Genomic DNA, 15,164 nt, shown 5'->3' with positions numbered 1-15,164 from the left:
TGAACTTACTTAAAAGAGTGTAAAATATTTAACAGTGTCTACAGATAGATCTATAAATGCACGCAATTCAAATAGCGCAAGTCCTATGACCACCTGTTGCTTAAAAGGGGGAAAAAAATAGGGAGGCACCTGTTGCGAAATAAACTATGGAAATGAGAATATTGGATTGGGAGATACATTTATGTGAGATAGATCTGAAGAAACGAGAGAACAGATACAAACACATTACCATCACCTCAACAGGGCCAGATTTCTAAAGCTTTACCTTCACGGTACACGATGACAAATATCACTTATAATAAATAGAGGGATGTGGTAAAAGGGGGTCCACTCTTATAATAAATAGAGGGATGTGAAAAAAGGGGGCCCACTCTTATAATAAATAGAGGGATGTGATAAAAGGGGGTCCACTCTTATAATAAATAGAGGGATGTGATAAAAGAGGATCCACTCTTATAATAAATAGAGGGATGTGATAAAAGGGGGTCCACTCTCATAATAAATAGAGGGATGTGGTAAAAGGGGATCCACTCTTATAATAAATAGAGGGATGTGAAAAAAGGGGGTCCACTCTTATAATAAATAGAGGGATGTGGTAAAAGGGGGTCCACTCTTATAATAAATAGAGGGATGTGAAAAAAGGGGGCCCACTCTTATAATAAATAGAGGGATGTGATAAAAGGGGGTCCACTCTTATAATAAATAGAGGGATGTGATAAAAGGGGGTCCACTCTTATAATAAATAGAGGGATGTGATAAAAGGGGGTCCACTCTTATAATAAATAGAGGGATGTGGTAAAAGGGGGGCCCACTCTTATAATAGAGGGATGTGGTAAAAGGGGATCCACACTTATAATAAATAGAGGGATGTGAAAAAAGGGGGTCCACTCTTATAATAAATAGATGGATGTGGTAAAAGAGGGTCCACCAGAGAACTGATGAATTAAGTTTTTGAATAACAATATGTTTTGAGATTCAAATATCAAAAGCAGTGCACGCCTGTCTTTCACTGTAGCAACTCAGATACAGTGTGAACAAAATAAAAGAGTCAAAAATGATCTGCTCCAAGAATAGAATACACAAATTGCTAGTCTTCTAATTTTACGTTCTCATTATCATGTTTGGGTCATGGGGGTGTGTTCAGATCTCATCTGCCCCTTGATTTTTTTAAAGTAGGGGTGGAGAGTCCAGTCTTACAATATGACCAGCTCAGTATTCCGTCTCTTAACTGTATTGAGGACCTCTTCCTCTAGCCTGTTTTGGGTACTTGAATAAGTCTGTTCACTGCTCTTGACTTAGAGCTCATAGAATTACCGACTTCGTTGACATTCAAGCGGACACACAAGAATACGAACAATACACTTGAAACAATTAAATACTTGATAACAGCTAGGAAGAATTCAACATGATGTTTATTTACAAATGGGGATGATCGTAAATCAGTCAGTTTTAAGTAGCAGTTCCTTCGCTAGATTTCTTGCTTCAAGCCCAAGCCATCTTCTTCTTTCATGTAACCCTTTTATGTAACGTCATTCGTCTTACTACGTCACTACGTATTCTGCCACTAAATATAATGTAACACATTTATTTACAAACTAACATACTCTCTAAACTTAACTAGGTCACTACGTATTCTGCCACTAAATATAATGTAACACATTTATTTACAAACTAACATACTCTCTAAACTTAACTAGGTCACTACGTATTCTGCCACTAAATATAATGTAACACATTTATTTACAAACTAACATACTCTCTAAACTTAACTAGGTCACTACGTATTCTGCCACTAAATATAATGTAACACATTTATTTACAAACTAACATACTCTCTAAACTTAACTAGGTCACTACGTATTCTGCCACTAAATATAATGTAACACATTTATTTACAAACTAACATACTCTCTAAACTTAACTAGGTCACTACGTATTCTGCCACTAAATATAATGTAACACATTTATTTACAAACTAACATACTCTCTAAACTTAACTAGGTCACTACGTATTCTGCCACTAAATATAATGTAACACATTTATTTACAAACTAACATACTCTCTAAACTTAACTAGGTCACTACGGCCCGCCAGAGTGTTGACTTTTAAAAGTACAAAGTCAAAAAAAAAAAAAAAAAAACTAGTTTGAAAAGTTTTCAGGTTACTATTCCTATAACTGATATACATTGAAAGCGAGTACTAAGACTTTTAAGAACTCGATTTAAGAAAGCCACCAGTGTTGCACAACGATATAACAAAAGTACATAACAATTTGAGAATCGTTGATGTGTTCGATGTACCGGTATCTCCTATTTTACATGTGGACAGAGTAAAAAAAAATAACAAGCAAATATAAAAAAAAAATACAATTTTAAAAAAAAAAAAGGTTAAAGGGAAAAACCGCAAAATCATGACCATATCTCCCAATACTGCATAGTTTCATTCACTTATGCTATATAAAATAAAAATCAATTAATTACTATTAATTATTAACTGATTCGTTAATATTTATTTCACTTGATTGACGTATTTCCACGAACTATTGACCTGAGAGAAAAATCGTGTATACAATTGTATCCGGCAGACAGACGGGAGTGAGCTAATATAAGCTTTGTAAAAAAAGTGTTGCGAGTCAATGGCACTACATTTGCTAGGCGCCTCAACCCAGAATTTGAAATCTCTGTAGTGGCCAGGATTCGAACTCCAAATTTCTTAAATGGGAAACTTAACTCTTTGACTGCTAACTGACAATACCAACGTTGATTTGACCCCATTAAATTAAATTTTGATTTTTATAAAATGTAATTTGTGTTTTATAAAAAAGAGCATGCATTCTTCTATAATTGTACACCTTATATAACATTCCCTGATTACATACAAATAGTTTAACCATAATAAGGTAGTGTGGCGGAGAGAAAGAGTTAAAGCTATATATGTACGCCACTGTGCATTAAAAAAAAACATTATTCCTATTAACAACTTATTTGACTAGGCATTTTGACAACATTTAGTGTCTCAAACAATGCACCCGTCTCGTGAAAAGAAGTACAGATTGATGCAGTCATCTCGCCTCATACGAGGCAGGTCACTGGGTCACCCGAGGGCTGAGTCACGTCCAGGTCGAGTCGAATGCTGTCATCACTTCGGGCAATCTCGGGATTACAATGTACCACGACCGAACTAGACCCCGCGTGGAGATTACAACGCCTAGCCAAATGAATTGGCTAAAGGAAGAGGCGACACATTGCAACTAGAGGAACTATGAAATCAGTGAAGTAACACCGGCTGGTTAGAAAGCAGACCACCTGTGTATTACGCTACATAGTCTTCACACAAATGAACGGACCTCATTCACCAATCGTAAACAAACAACATTTAGTCACGTGATCTTGTTGATAAAACAACGAGAAAAAAAAAACTGTCACGTGACAGCCATCATGAATTAAACATGAGATCGTACGTTATATAGAAGAGATAGAGCACCACGTGGCTAAATGTTTGTTTACGATTGTTGAATGAGGTCCATTAGACAGCTAGCTCTAGTGCTACAAGTATATCTAATATATAAAGTAGAATGTAAGGTATATTTATTATGTAGATCTATGTCTTGCATAGAAACCAAAACCGTTTAAGTTAAACCAATCTTAATTAAACTTGGCTTAAACGTTCCTTAGATAATAGTCGTGATCTTAGGATACCGGTATGTAAAGTTGCCATATACAACAAGAGAGTTGACTAGATTTAGAATTTAGATCAATCGGGCATCTTCACATAGACTTCAACTATAAAAACTGCATAAATGACATTTATAGTAGACAAGGGGAAAAAAGGTTACAAAGACAATTTGTGTGGAAACACACAAACTCAAAATCGGCCCCCCAAAGTGGTCACACAGGCAGGTAAAAACGCAAGTATCAATATTTTCAGAAATAACATCAGAATGAAATTCTATCCAAGACAAATGACAGAGAAGAATGGAGAAAGAAAGAAAACAACAGAGCAAAGTCACAAAGTCTTTCTTTTATTGTCTATTGCTCCACCCAGAGCCTGCGACTCTGCTAATCCCAATATGTATCTCCACTTAGGATACCTTAGGATACAGGCTGTGTGGAAGGGGGGAGGGGGCAACAGATGTGTGAGCGACATCGTTCCGAACATAGAAATGCCCAGGCATATTCATTGATGAGATGATCAATAGTCGTATCGCGACAGAAAGAAGCCATAGATATATATGCAAAAGACTATTCTAGAAACTACAATGATTCTTAGCACCTTATTTAAAATATTCTTTTTTTTTTTTCAGGTGAGTGTATTTGTCTTGCCAACAACTAAACAAGGTCCCAAGTTTCACTAGACGACTAGGATGTGATAATTGATTTAAAATGTATTTTCTGACATATGTACTAAACAATTTGTGCATTCACACGTACTGTAGTACTACAGTGATTAACATTTGACACATTTTGACAATATAGCATGGCAATAATTACAAAAGATGACACGCCTAACATTGAGAGAATGAGCCTAGACTTAAAATGGAAAGTAGGGGTTAGTCCTTCTAGAGTCGAGGGTGCTCAAAGGTGAAATGAGGCGGAAACACAAATACATACTTAAATTGATCGTTCGCTTCGATAGGAGAGTCCCAGGGGTCACTGTTCTGGAAAAAAGGACTTTTTACACTAAGCCCCTAATTCCAAAACACCAGTGTCTCTTCATTGGCCACCAAAACGATGTGTCTGGGGAGGGAAATGGAGAGATTCACCCTACAATTGGTCAGAGTGAGTTTACAGCTAAATCATAACCTCCCAACAGACACATGCCCTGTCAGATGAATTCCTCATAGCAGACGACACAATAAAATATTGAATACACACTTGGCGCCAGGCCAGTGGACGGTAGCCCTGGACAAACCAATATCGGCCATTCACGTTGGACGACACTGAGAAGTCATGTATAACAAAACTCACACTCTATTGGAAGTCATTTGCATGCCGAATGATCCTCAGAGCAAGGATGGATTTTCATCAAGTGAGTCTTTGGTGTATCGAAAGAACTAAATACGAAAGAACTGATATGCTTCGCAGTATGAAAGTACAATATATATACATATTTTGTGTTCATTTCAGCACTAGGGAATCAACATTTCTAAGCTTTTCCACTTGTTGCATAAAGTTTTATTTTTCTTAATTTAATTGGCAACAATGATCTTTCCAAATAGCTTCGGTAATAGTGTTTACTTTGTTTACGTTAATTGAAACATTTTCTCACCATCTTCCTCTTTTCTTAAGTTTTTCTTTACATAGCCCCCTCATTTCGCCACATCGCTTATTATTCTTCTCGTATTAAAAAAAAAAACATGGTTACAAAGACAGTTTGTGTGGAAACAAAAACACAAAAATCGGCCCCCAAAGTGGTCCACCCAGGCAGGTAAAAAGGCAAGTTTCAATATTTTCAGAAAGAACATCAGAATGAAATTCTATCAAAGACAAATGAGAGAGAAGAATGGAGAAAGAAGGTTGACAGATCTTGTGTGGTGCCCCAGCGGTCCAGCAGACCAAAAGATAGGAAAAGTGAATGTGAGTTCGATGTGAACCTGGCCTAACTGATGTCTTATAATGAATATCTAATTGATCTAATTGTTTTGAAAAAAGGTCAATCTCTTATTCAAATCCTCAAGAAAAAACATTTCCGTAAATTTTTTTTTTCGTTTAGTCAATTGCTGCAGTTCTCGTGATGATATGAAAAACTACTAATTAATTGTTGTTTTAAATTATATCCAACTTATATGCATACTAAATATATTTTTGTGTGGGTGTGGATAGTACGCAGGGCCGGTCCTACAGATTGCGGGGCCCTATGCGAAACGGATAGCGTGGGGCCCAGTCTGGGTAGGGATAAGGATAATAAGTGAAAAGTAAGATTTTATATTAGAAAATAAATTCATCTTTGCTTTTTATTTACAGTTTACTAAGTGCAAAATGCCTGTCAAATTAACTTTACGAGCCACACTACAGCAGATAATAGTTTTCCAACAAAAAAGCTGATAAACATTCAGAATCTGCCTTTTAGATTTCCCATCGACTAGCAAAATATCGCTTTTTTTTTCTTTCGAGGTCGAGATAGATTTAGATCTATTTTTATATGCCAGTGACTATTAAAGTAAATTAAGTATTTGAACTTGTTGTTTTGGTTAAAATTCGCCTTATTATTACATTTTAATTAAATGAAAGCTGACGATGACATTTGTTTTTACCTCGAGTAGGATTGGCGTTTTTCATATTAAATGACACCCCGAAATGACGATTATGTCTGTTTCAAGGAGATTTGCATGAGTTAATAATAAGTTAAAATGGTTTAATTTAATAATTTACACCTGAATTCGCGCGGAGCCTATGAAAGTGAGGGGCCAACTGCGGCCGCATAGGTTGCAGTGGCCTAAGACCGGCACTGATTGTATGATAGAACTTACTTAACTTAGCAATACAAATATTAAAAAAAAAAAAATTGACCACTTATATGCATTAGTAAATAGATTTTTTCTCTTGAAAAAGAATGTGAACTTTGTGTGTGTGTGTGTGTAAATGTAGTGGTTAGTATGACAGAACTTACATAACATAGTAATACAAATGTAAAAAAAAAAATATTTTTAGACAAAATATTTAAAACCATTTACATAAATGTGTGTGATTTAAAAAAATAGATTTTTTCGCTTTCAGAAAAGAAAAAAAAAAACGTTGTATCAGAACTTTGAATGGCCTAAAATATGATGTCGGATTTTCATTATCTTTTCAAGTTTACGAGATCTAAACGGGACGGACGGACAGACATTCCACACAAAACTAATAGCGACTTTTCCCCTTTCATGGGCCGCCAAAAAAAAACTAGTAATGTATTTTATCTCTTTAAAGATTGTAAGACTGATATTTTTGAAAAACTCCTAAATGTAAACAAAGATCAGATAACTGTGATTAAGTATGCTAATATTAAGTTTAGTCTACTAGCTGTCTTGACAGCTACATCACTGACTTGTTCAATAAATTGAAAGTTCAGACAGTGTCTCTGCGCTCAGTTGATATCAAATATATTTAGCTCTATGACCTTCACTATAACAGAAATGGCAGCAAACTCGATAATGATTAGCTGCGCATTAAAAAAAAAAAAAAACTTGTATGCAAAGCCAAGTCGAGGCTTTGTCTTTGAAATGTTACATTTGCATTGATCTACCCATTTCTCAACATGGAAGTATGCAAGATATTGATGAGCAGACGACGACTTGGTTTCTGTTAAGTGACGAAAATAAGCAGGTCACAGCGGGGGTCGGCGTATTCACGCGAAGATGCACTGTTCCATTAATCTTAAGACTTTCGCCTTGCGTCGTGGCGACATGAAGGTTCTAGTACATTCCAATGGAATCTCTCTTTCATTTGAGCTGTGAAGATCGCGCTTGACAAACTCGCTCAGATCCAGACATGAACTTTTCAGATGTACTCAGCAAATGGTATGCAACGACACGAGACAAAGGATGAACTAAGATTGTGACTCTACAGAGTCCCCCCCCCCAAAAAAAAAAGGCCCACGGATCAAGAAGGCTAAGAAAGTCGTGTCCGCCCATAGAGCAGGATGACAGACAAATTGACTTAGACAGAAAGACGTTCACACTTCTGATGCAAGTTAATGAATGAAACCTCAAAACCAATCTCTTGTCAATTTGTCTTCCAAGGGAGCTAAGTCACACATTAACAAAACAAGGAAGAACTTTCCCGTCTAAAAAAAAAAAAAAAACTGAGAGCAATAACAAGTATAGAAAGACATGTCCCCGCCCCCTCCCCCTTTTTTTAAACTAATCACCAACCCAACGTTAAGTATAATTTGCCTAGAGGCTTGGATGTGTGTTATCATGCATAGGAGAACAGGATTGTATACAGGCTGAACTTCAAAACGTCAATTTCTGTTTGTACTTTCCAAGTATGCAACATTAAAACATGTCTGCGGCATGACAGTGACATCTTTGATTCCAAGCGAATACGCACACCACACAAAGAAACACTTAACAATCAGTATACATTTCTAGATAAATATACCCCATTTTTCCCCCTCTTGACCGAATCAATCATAAACCAGGAGTTGTACTAATATTTACTAAAGCTGTGGTCACAATGGGGTATGAAACCCAGACCTCTCTACATAGATCAATATTAATGTGTATTCTCCGCTGTTGAATTGCGTAGTTCAAAATTGAAATGAGTTTAATTTTATACTAGTAAAGTCTATTTTTGAAGCATTTTATAAAAACGTCTTCAATCATTAATTTATGAAAAAAAAAAAAAAAAGTACAAAGAGACCGATCCTCATTTTTTTTTAATTATTAAATGGTATTAATTAACCCCTATGGTGTCCAAATAAATTACAGCATGGTCGAAAGGGGCGTGCGGGTACATTAGTATAGAACTGTACGTAATGAATGTGCCCAACAACTAGACCGTACAGTTTGGTTCGATGGTACTTCTTTTGTTACCCTAGAATTGGCTCTTTCGGGATACAAAGTGTGAAATACCTAACTTTGAGGGGGGGGGGGTCTTTCAATTACGCCTATGTAACAAATACCACTTGATGGAAAGACTTGTGTCCTCGTTCTAGTTGATAGAGATTTATTTTTTTGTAGTTTAGTAAACAACAACGAGAGTTCCTAAACCCCTATACTGCGCTCTATGCAGTTCTTCACTGCTATACAGTGTCTGCCATCAGCCTCTTCAGACTAATGGGCCACATCTTGCCCCCGGGGCCCCACCACTGAAAATACTGTCGTCTGCAACACGCGAGCAGCACAGGACACGGTTCGATAACCGCCGGCCTACAAAACGGTTAGCTGGCTAATAATGAGGTCGCGACATTAAGTTACTAATGTGCGCAGCCAACTGTGGCCAATAGGAAGAATGCTGTTCAAGCAGTTGCGTCAAAGTTTTTGTCAAATAATCTATTCCGCATACCGCCCTCCCCCATACAAGTGAAGCGTTTTTTTTTTTAAGTGCTTATATGTACTGTGTAATTATTCCCCCCCCCCCTTTTTATTTTTTTGCAACCACACCCTTTTAGGATACCACGGCGCAGTTTTGAGAACCATCGTTCAGAAAGTTGCAGAACAAGAACTATTTGATTGACACCCCATCAGCTGAAGTTTTAATATAGGAGGGGGGGGGGAAAAACTACATTGACATCCTTTCATCGCCAACTGTGGCAGCTGTCCAAGGGTAGCGAGCTGAAGAAATATGAATACCAGAGGTCGTGACGAAGGATTGCAGAGAGAATCTATACGTTCAAACTTTGGTGTTAACCTTTCAATATGAGAACACATTTGTGGGGAACTTTTTTCGAGATCTATACCGGCCTGAGTTTCAGCCATCTCACCTTTCAGTAAACATCTTAGAATTAGGCTTGATAATTCTTTTAGCTTTAAGTGCCCTATAAAGACTCTGCGATGATGACACTATAAGTACCGCATGTGTAAGTTCTAAGCGAGCAAACACTACTGTTAATACTGTTAAGGCAAACCTTTCTTTTGAGTCTTCCAATGTTCTAACATTACACGCTAGGACATCGACCGGGCTACAGCACTAAGTCAATATTAGACAGAAACAACATAGAACGGGTCAAACTTCAAAGGATAAGTCAGTTCCGGTATGACAACATCACTGCTACTAAACTAGATAAAAAGATAAAAGTGAGATGGCATGTGGCAGTGTGCTGTTGAACTTTAGGTAGCGACACTCTCACTAGGCGGATATCGTTCCATCAACACAATTGATAGGTGCTATCACGGTGTGATCGACATCTGGGTTAACGCATGCTACCGAAATGACCCAGGAATGAAGTAGACAGTATATAACATAACACCATGGCAAACCCAAAACTCTCGACGGCTTAGATGGCCCGACGATCCAGAGGTCAAGACCTAAAATGTCTATGTAAATCCCTTAAAGAATTCAAATGTAACCAAAACCCAGTGACGTTCAACTTTTTCGACATTCAGAAATAAAATGATTTTTAAAGCCATCAATGGTATCGGCACCAAAAATCAAAGTAAAAGATGGACCGGCCCTCCGTATTGACATTCTGCTAAGGGCAGCTTCAGACCGGGAAGAGTGCAGGGATTTAGTGACGCGAACCGTCTCTGCAACCTTAAGACGCAAGCCAAGGGTCTTATGATAATGAATGACAATGAAGACACTTTCAATGCGAAAGAGGGAAGGCAAGAAACACATGTCCATGATCGAAAGATCTTGAGAACCCGTACCAGCAACAGCGAATCAAATTATCAAAGGCTATTCAGCAAGAACGCAAGTTAAACATTGACAATGCAAACTCACTGTAGTTGGTTTTCAGCGACGATTAATTAACTCCATTTTAGCCAATGAAACACTTGTCAAGCGTGGGAGAACAAACACACAATTGAACATAGCACTCTATACAGAAGAAATGAAGAGACTAATACTGAATAGAATAAATAAATGGACAAGCTCTCGTCTGAATCACAAGAAAGATGACGCCTACTATAAGCTATCGCAACAAGATAAACGCCTCAGGACCGGACACAACAGAATGAGACAACATACAATCCGGAATCTCAAAATTGGAAGCAGTGAAATCCGCCCGAACAAGACACTGGCCCAAAAACATCCCCATAGAAAGAACACTATTATATATATGGAGAGTTTCCTGATTTGGAAACCACTGCGCAGTTTATCATATATATTGGTTTAGTCATCTGAACGCTCCAATATAATAATGAGAAAGATGAAACAGAAAGTCAACGAAACACTAGGATATAACGTTAATGTTTAAAAAATGTTTGAAAATATTATCTAATAACTAATTTAGCTCATATTTTATTTTATTAAAATGGCCTAATCGAAAAGCTTTGAGCTATACTTTGGTAATGATTGAAAATCGAATTATACTATAATATATTATAGGTTATGTCTGGCCAGCATACAAAGATATTGATTGTTTAATGGTTAGCATTGAACTGAACATAAGAAAGATTGCTAGGATGTTTATGATAATTGTGAATGAAAGACTTGGTTGTTTATCTCTGCCTAAAATTTTTGAAGCCGTTTTTTGTTTTATTCCACAAGAAAATGTTTTTAAAGTGTTTATAGCAGCAGCAGCAAATGTCAGCCATTTTGATTATCTTTGTAATTGTAGCAATTTTCCTTTTTCATGTTGACATAATGATGTGTGTGATCTGGATAATTTTGTAGTTCAGTGCAATGATAATATCCCAGCAGCCTCCACCTTGCGGTGATAAAAATAGCTATCACGGGTAAAGGTCATATTTAAATTTAGTAACAATCTTTTCTAAATTATACCACGCCTAGTGCAAAATATTGTTAATATTTTGGTCAAAGAACAAGAATGCAGCTGTCTAATTGCAAAGTCTCTACTCTTAAATTTTATCTTTTGAACTAAAATGATTTCTCACTGGCAAAATTGAAATTGCTTTCAATGTTGGCAGTGTGTAAACTTAACTGCTTTTTGTATGACTCTTAATGTCTTCATATTCAAATGTTTGTTTCTATACAGCAGTTAGCTTCTTACAACCATCCCATACACCCTAAGCTTCAATACTATATAATATTTATAAATCTTTTTAAAAACACACTTATTTCCTTCCTCTATAGACACTTTTCTTTTATAGACACACTTCTTTCCTTCCTTTAAAAACACTCCTCTTTTCTTCTTTTATAAACACACTTCCTTTCTTCCTTTATAAACACACTTCCTTTCTTCCTTTATAAACACACTTCCTTTCTTCCTTTATAAACACACTTCCTTTCTTCCTTTATAAACACACTTCTTTTCTTCCTGTATAGACACACTTCTTTCCTTCTTTTAAAAACACTCTTCTTTTTTTCTTTTAAAAACACTCTTCTTTTTTTCTTTTATAGACACACTTCTTTTTTTCTTTTATAGACACACTTCATTCTTCCTTTAAAAAACACACTTCTTTTCAGCCTTTATAAGAGTTCCGGTGGGAAATGCTGTTGTATTGACCACTGAAGTCCTGGGATCTATTGATTCTTATCCTATTATTCTAACTACTTATTAAAACAAATGACTATTGCCCCAAGTCTGCACTCACTTGTATTTTTAACAATGGAAGTGAGTGACTATTTTATTGTTGTCTTGTTATTTAGTTAATTTAGTTTCAATCATTTTTTTTTTTAACCCAAGATTAACATTGAAGTAAAATTAAGATCAAAATTAACATCTAAACCTTTAATAACCAACATATTAATATTAGATGAATTAAAGTGCTTTACATAGAGGCATTTTAGTCTTGACCTCTGGATTGTTGGGCCATCTAAGCTGTCAAGAGTTTTGGGTTAGTCATGGTGATGTACATATTTTTTTTTCTTTTCATTTATGGGTCATTTCAAAATATTCTAAGCTGTTTTCTTTGTTAGCTATGAGTTTTGTATGATTCAAGATTATATTTTGTATTTATTATCTTGTTTTCTGTGTTATTAGTCACAGTAACCAATCTTTATATAATTTTTATTTTAAGTTTTATTAACCAATTTCTACTTTATGTTCAAGTACTGTAGTAAACTAAACATTTGTAGTAAAAAGTATGTATTTTATTTTTCACAATTTTATAACACTTCTAATTAATATAGAATATATGTATGACTTCTCTTAGGGGCGGCCAAGTGAAAAAGGAATATTACTGTCCAGTAATAAGAATAAACGATCAATGCCTAGCTGATAGTTATTTCCACTGAGTCCCATTGATGGAACACTGGGTTTCAAGGGTAAATAACAATTTAAAATTAGTTCAATAAATAATAAAAATGTGATTTTTCTAAAATTTGAATAAAATATGTGTTGCTGTAAAGCCTGAGTTTATGTGCAGAACTTCAGCTCTATAAGATAATGAAATGTTGTCAAAATAATTAAATTCTTTTCATATTTTACTACAAGAAATATCTGATCTATAATATTTAAGCTAACAGCCTTCAAATTCCAATGACCTAATAAATTCTAACACAAATATTAAGAGCAGGATGATTTTTTTTTAGTGGAATCAAGATGACATGAGCGGATTTCATTTTAATTATAAAATATTTTTTAATCACTTTTGTTAGCATTTTTCAATATTATATGGTCTTGTTTCTTGTGCCTGGCCTGTGAGATCCATGTCAGTCCAGAAAGTTTGGCTGCACACTGGGGAGGTTATTCTAGCTGGAGCTAGTGTCATATTGACGTTCCTTTTTTCTTCTTCTATTTTAGTATAGTATAGATCTAAAATAATCTAATGGTAAAGTCTAGAGTACTCTATAGAGTCTAGAGATATTTACATCTAGATTTAGATCTATCATCTAAATCTAGATCTACATCTAAACTACATTCTTATAATATATCTAGGCCTAGGCAAGCTAGGTGGTCTAGAATCTAAATTTAGATAATACTAAATAGATCTAAGTAATAAATATATATAAATTGATCAAGATTTAGAACTAGATCTTTCTGAATTCTAGACTCTACTCTCTAGACTTAGACGTCTTAGATTAGATTTCTTTATAATTCAAATTCTATACTAAAACTCTAGCTTTAGTTAGTAGATCTACTACTACTAAATCTAGATCTAATTCTATTATAAGTATAAGGCAAGGTAATAAGGCAATATAAGTATTATATTAATAATTATATTATAAGGCTACAAGTAACAAGTGTCACTCAAACTCACAGAATCTTATGACTTATCGACTTATCTCTGGGGGACTTATGAAATAAAGACATTAGGATGATTAGATAGATCTACTTCACAAAAGAAAAGAAAATTTTTTTAATGATTACGACTAGACTAGTAACACTACGCTGAGCATTCCTAGTCAGTAGTCTAGAGAGTAGAGTCTACGTCCTAGATCTATATCTAGATCTATTTTATAGATTTAGTTAGGTCAAGTTCAAGTCAAGAACTGAATGATAATTTTATATCTAGTCAGAAGTAGTCATCTAGAATCTAAACTCTAGAGTAGAGACTTGACTCTACTACTAGTACTACGTCTCTAGTGACTCTAGTCTAGGCTCTAGGTCTAGGCAGTCTTAGAGTCTAGGACTAGGTCTAGGACGATTCTAGAAATCTAATCAAGATCTCTAGATAGATTCTAGTCTATATCTACACAGTGTCCAGTGATTCGTGAATGTTTAACTTATCAATACAGAATGATAATCAGAATACTTTTTACTTCACTGCAGTCACACACTCACACACTGCAACTTCAATCTTCATCGAAGTTCATCGATTCAAAATCAAGTTCAACTTCTTGAACCGTAAAACTTCAACTTATCTTGTGCAGCCTGCATACATAAACAAATATGCTTCTAAACTAGCAACTAATTTTTTATAGATGTTTAATGTTCCTACCTTGTAAAATATCCACTTATATGTTGAACACTGGCATCCAAACAATAACAACTTAACAAGTGGTAGATCAAGATTTAACAATATAATACTATACTACTATAGTGGAGGTCTACTTCCGCTGTTTCAAAAACTTGCCAGGTATGTTGGCGCGAGGAGCCAAATTTAGATAATCTCTATGGTTCTAAAAATGCCAATATTTTCTATCTTATTCTTGAAGCCTTGTGAGGTCTTTGAAATGTAAACAAGTAGCCAAAAAGGGTTGTTGTTTTTTAAAGACCATTTCTCCTTTTTAAGATGCTGATGAATTTTTGTAATAACGATTACCTTGCTCTTCATAATTTATTAATGAATGATACAAAAAAAAAAAGTAACATTTATTAACAGGTCCATATCCCGCCCCCTTTTTTTTTCTCCGAAAATAATCTTTGTTAGGCCCTTGTATAAATCTACTCCGAGTGTTGAATAATTCAAAATTCTAGTTCAGGGTATATATTGTAGATCTAGACTTGCAGACATAAAAAGACAGTAGTCTGAACAGAATTCTACCAAAGTAGGTGCGCTAAATATTATTGGGGGTCGCCTAGTGAAAAATGAATAGTGCTGATTCTCACTATTAAATTTAAGCGGATCTTTCCTCTGATGTGTCCAAGATATAGATCTCCAGATCAAATTTAATTTTAACATATTTACATTTAGAAAAAAAATGTAGCAGTCAAACCAGAGTTTCCCCCGAGT

At 35.3% G+C, this 15,164-nt stretch overlaps 1 protein-coding gene across 1 annotated transcript in view; it reads right to left on the bottom strand.

Annotated features, from left to right (window-relative positions):
- Positions 1-14,528, bottom strand: part of LOC106057937 (ceramide phosphoethanolamine synthase-like) — a 66,602-nt gene extending 52,074 nt beyond the window's left edge. Inside the window, exon 1 of the mRNA XM_056037654.1 lies at positions 14,430-14,528. The gene's annotated coding sequence lies outside the window, so the exon portion shown is untranslated. The remainder of the gene's footprint in view (positions 1-14,429) is intronic.
- Positions 14,529-15,164: the final 636 nt, after the last annotated feature.

The sequence above is a fragment of the Biomphalaria glabrata genome, chromosome 8 (genome assembly GCF_947242115.1).
Source record: "Biomphalaria glabrata chromosome 8, xgBioGlab47.1, whole genome shotgun sequence".
NCBI lineage: Eukaryota > Metazoa > Mollusca > Gastropoda > Planorbidae > Biomphalaria > Biomphalaria glabrata.
Note: the sequence above shows the minus strand (reverse complement) of the source record. Positions and strands in the feature narration are given on the sequence as shown.